This window comes from Euprymna scolopes, chromosome 14 (assembly GCF_053919585.1).
Source record: "Euprymna scolopes isolate OS-2025 chromosome 14, ASM5391958v1, whole genome shotgun sequence".
Lineage (NCBI taxonomy): Eukaryota > Metazoa > Mollusca > Cephalopoda > Sepiida > Sepiolidae > Euprymna > Euprymna scolopes.
In genome coordinates, this window is record NC_136495.1 from 159,551,195 (window position 1) to 159,556,547 (window position 5,353).

Sequence of the window (5,353 nt, forward strand, 5' to 3'; positions counted from 1 at the left end):
AATAACAACAATAAACGGCGTCAACTCTTGTAGTTTTGGTATGAAATTAATTATTAACGAAAAAATAAAACTATGTACAGTTTTTCACAGAAGAATACAAAATAAAAGAAATAATATATCGATTTCAAGTTTCTTTTTCTGGTAGTTACAATAGTCAATGAACAGGCCTTAGTCTTGTTTACAACAACATAATCCTTGCTCTTAATCGGTCAAAGGACTAGTTCTTTCTTGAACTTACTGGGGTGTGGGGGCGGTGGACAGTTTCCCTATAGGTCAACAGATTCCCAAACTTAAGTCAACTTTACTCCAGACTCCTGACTTTAGACTCCAAACTGGATTAGTGTGTTACAGCCAACAAATTATTGTCCAATCCATTACACCTTGGATCATCCTGATTGGATAATCAGCTACCTCTTCTACACATCCCAATCAGGAAACTTTCCACAGACCAAGAGTTCTCATTGATGAATTTCTCAGGTCCTGATGCACCCAATCCTTGACTCTGAGTCAAATTTCTAGCATTAATGATTTGCTAGATATCTCCAAATCCTTACAGCAATATTGTTTCATATTTTCAACTTTGAAAACATTGGCGACCTGCCATCTCTCTTTCTAACTAGCACGGTTATCTGCTGTGATCCCGGACCTGCCATTAAAATAAAAAGGCTCTAATTCCTCTTTTACTATTGGATACATTTTCAACCAATGAAAAAGGTTGAGCAGTCTCATCCAAATGTATTTTATAACATGATCCAGTTTTCCTATTTCTGTAAATACTTTTGGAAATTTTTGTTTGTATCGATGATCTCTGCTTTCTATAGAGTTGATTTTGCGATAGGCTCATAAGAGTAGTGGTAGATGGACAAAAGTCGAAGGCCTGCAATATAAATGCTGGAGTCCCTCAGGATTCAATCTTGGGCCCAACTCTCTTCCTGATCTACATCAATGACCTCCCTAAACACATACTTAAATCATTCGTTGACATCTATGCTGATGACACGACCATCTACGGCAACACATCAAAGGCTGTAAATGACAAAGTTCTCTCTGATTCTCTCTCCTCTGATCTCGAGCGCGTGGTTGAGTGGGGGAAGATGTGGCTTGTTACCTGGAATGCATCTAAAACCAAACTCCTATCCTTACATCATCAACGCTCTGATCCCCATCTGGCATCAATTGTGATAGATGGCTCTTGTCTGGGTGAGGCCCCGTGTTTTGACAAGCTTCTGGGTTTGACCTTTACTCCTGATCTGAAATGGAACACTCACATCAAGTCTGTTGCCAAGGTCGCTGGAAAGATGGTGGGATCCTTCTACCGCTCCAGAAGATATCTCACTACTGATGCAATTCTCTATCTATATAAAAGCCAAGTACGTCCAAGGATGGAATACTGTTGCCATATCTAGGCAGGAGCTGCTAAAAACAGCCTATCCTGCCTTGACAGAGTACAAGATAGACTTCGTGGCTTAGTGGGGGATGCCCTTTTCTCTTCCCTGCAACCTCTCTCCCACAGAAGAGACGTTGCGAGCCTATCCTTGTTTTATCGTTATTTCCATGGCAGGTGCTCGTCTGAACTCCAATCTCTCGTCCCCCCTCGCCAATCTTTCACGAAAAACACCTGTATAGCTGAATCCACTGTGAAAAATTTTCCCCACTCTATATCTGTGCCTAAATCAAAACGCGGATTCCATGAACAAAGCTTCTTTCTTAGAACTGCAGGCCTGTGGAACTCTGTTCCGTCTGCCTGCTTCCCTCCGGACTACAACTTGGATGTCTTCAAGTCCAATGTTAACAAATTCCTAATGAACCGCCCCCTTAATTAAACACTTCATCAAATCTCCACACTAACGTAATGTACTTGCAATAACCCTTATCCCTGAGTGGCTTCCGGGCCTTGATAAATGAGGATCACTGTGTAAAAAAAAAACAAATGTCAGCTTTAATTGATGGTCCATTCAACAATGGTTCCCTAAAGTCTTTAACAATATACAGCTCTTGTGTAAATTTTTTTCTCCATAACAGAGTGTAGCAAATCTGCTTTACCTTTATTTTGCTCTGACTTGGTCCATATAATCTTTTATCCGTCCGCTTTATTATAGGAGAATTTTTTCTAAAGAACCGGTCTCTGGTACTATGGTCACATCTGCGCCTGCATCAAACCTGACTATTTTGCTGCAAATTGTGATGGTGACTTTTATGTTAGCTTGCCAGTCAATTTTTCCTTCTTCTTCACTGTTTTGAATATTTCCCAATGAGATATCGACCCTCTTACAGATTTACTTCTACAATACGATGCATAGTTTTTTTTACACTTGTTGAATTTTGCATGAATCGCTTGAGATAAAATATCCACAGCGTGTGCACTTCCTTTCAGTCATTTCATTTTTATCCTGTGTTACAATATTTGTCTTATAATGGGGTAATATTTATTTTCGGAAAATTATAAAAATTTCAGAAAAATTTGGCACAAGGCCGAACATGATGGGAGGGGAAAGGACGGTTTTCTCTGTCTAATGCTAACTAATCTAACCTAACTAGTTCCTACTTTCACTCTACTTCCACCAAAATTCCACATTCATACTATACATCCATCAGCATATAAATCCTTCGTCAATCACCATAAGAACATCATACCCTGATAAACTAATTAAAACCCATGAGAAAAAGTGGGGGGTTGGGATATAAAAATTTTATAATACAAAATAAAAATGAAGTATTTACAATGTTAGTAACAAAAGACCCCCCCGTTGCTAAACTGTGATAGGTGCGCTGATTCGCCAGTCATGCGGGTCTGAACGCTTTATTTAAAACACCTCTTACGAAAACTTCGAAAGGGAACCCGCATCTCTAGCGAATCAAGAGATCTGTCACCTAAAAACGGGACAAACTTAAAACGGGGCCTAATGATCAGTATCACACACTAGCTAGGTTATGAACACAAAAGCCTACAAAAACTGGTCTTACTCTTGCCTAAACCGTGACCTAATCTGGACTAAAAACAGGTCAAAGCTAACGTTCGTTTCTGCTACCCAAAATTCTTTTCCTAAGGAATACTCAAGAACCAGTCAAGACTTGCTTCTCTCACCCGACACACACACACAACTGACACCCACCTTTCAACAAAGTCTGACTAAGAGAGTCTAACTCTCTCGGCTTTGATACAACTCTTCAAATGGTAACAGAAGATTTGTATAAGGTCGAGGGGAGCGAAGTACTCAGATCCATAGACAACTCTCATGCGTGTGTTCCAGATAATACCTCTCATCACTGCTAGCAAGGTCAAACACAATTCTTTTCTAAGCCTATCCATTGTCGGAGCCTAATTGCTACATACATTGATAGGAACCAAAGTTAATGACGATGTGTTCAGTATGCGGACCATGAGACCTGTAAAAGACTCAATCAGCGGCACCACGATGCGACAATAAACAAAGGCGTGACATAAAGTATCGATCTCATCGCCGCATCGTTTACAAATAGGCGAATCTGCCAAGTCAGCTGAGTGAAGTTTCTTACCGACCCAGAGAACATCCCGAATTACCAGCCAGGTCAAGGATGCCTCGTTGTTAGTGAGGTATCCCGACCCAGGTGCCCAAGGCCAGATTGAGCGTAGCTACCCCTTTTCAAAGGGAGCCCCTCACCAATAACATCCCTTATGGATCCCCTCACTAACACCCGATATAATGCTTTTCGGGACAACAGTTTCTTGTCCTAATGAAGTGGTTGGGTCGCGTGACACCAGGATGGCATAGTGTAACATGCAAGTCGTAGAGATCTTGCAAAGTGTGCGTTAATGCAGAGATACGAGAAAATGTTTCAGCAGCTGTATTTTCCGTTCCTGGACGGTAAACAATACTGAATTTGAATAGTGACAGTTCGATCCGCCAACGACATATCTTATCACTTTTAATTTTAGATTTTCTCTTATTATCAAACATAAAACTGATGCTCTTTTGATCTGTAATAATTTTGAAATATCTCCTAAGTAGGAAATGTCGCCATTTTCGGAGAGCTTCTACAATCGCAGCAGCTTCTTTTTCAACAATACTGAATTTGAATAGTGACAGTGTTGTGGGGGCCGGTCGTCCGGAGACAATCGACCCAACAACTAACAAAATAGACACAGGCAAAAGGTAAACAGCATGCAAGGCAAAGAAGAATGACAGACACAGGTTGTTTGGTTAAAGACGGTGGTTCGCCTTTTATTTTGAATAGAGGAAGTAAAAATCGTTCAATCTGGGTGCTGGTTTCCTGGAAGATCGCACGTCACTGGAGGCAAGGTCTGGAGGTCCGGACTGGTACTCTGGATGTAGTGTGGTTCAGAGGGTGCTCGCTGGGTATGGAATGGTCAGCTGGGCGTCAGGGCGATCCGGAACAAATGGTGGACATTGAGAGCTCGGGGGGTTAATGTTAAGGAACGGACGACACTGAGAACGGAGGGATCAGTGTTAGGAATGAACGACACTGAGAACAGAGGGATCAGTGTAAGGAATGGACGACCGGTAGGGAGCCAGATTGCGAACCAGAGGAACAACGTGCGAGCGAGGTAACAAGCCAGAGGTGCAAGGCGCAAGCGAGGTACGGACCAGAGGTGCAAGGCGCAAGTGAGGTAGCGTGCCAGAGGTGCAAGGCGCAAGCAAGGTAGCGGGCCAGACGTGCAAGGCGCAAGCGAGGTAGCGGGCCAGAGGTGCAAGGCGCAAGTGAGGTAGCGGGCCAGAGGTGCAAGGCGCAAGCGAGGTAGCGGACCAGAGGTGCAAGGGGCAAGCGAGGTAGCGGGCCAGAGGTGCAAGGCGCAAGCGAGGTAGCGGGCCAGAGGTGCAAGGAGCAAGCAAGAAAGCGGACCAGAGGTGCAAGGTGCAAGCGAGGTAGCGGACCAGAGGTGCAAGGCGCAAGAAATGTAGCGGACCAGAGGTGCAAGGCGCAAGAAAGGTAGCGGACCAGAGGTGACAGGCGCAAGCGAGATAGCGGGCCAGAGGTTCAAGGCGCAAGCGAGGTAGTGGGCCAAAGGTGCAAGGCGCAAGCGAGGTAGCGGGCCAGAGGTGCAAGGCGCAAGCAAGGTAGCGGGCAAGAGGTGCAAGGCACAAGCAAGGAAGCGGACCAGAGGTGCAAGGCGCAAGCGAGGTAGTGGACCAGAGGTGCAAGGCTCAAGAAAGGTAGCGGACCAGAGGTGCAAGGCGCGAGCGGGGTAGCGGGCCAGAGGTGCAAGGTGCAAGCGAGGTAGCGGGCCAAATGTGCAAGGCGCAAGCAAGGTAGCGGACCAGAGGTGCAAGGCGCAAGCAAGGTAGCAGACCAGAGGTGACAGGGGCAAGCGAGGTAGCTGACCAGAGGTGCAAGGTGCAAGCAAGGTAGCGGG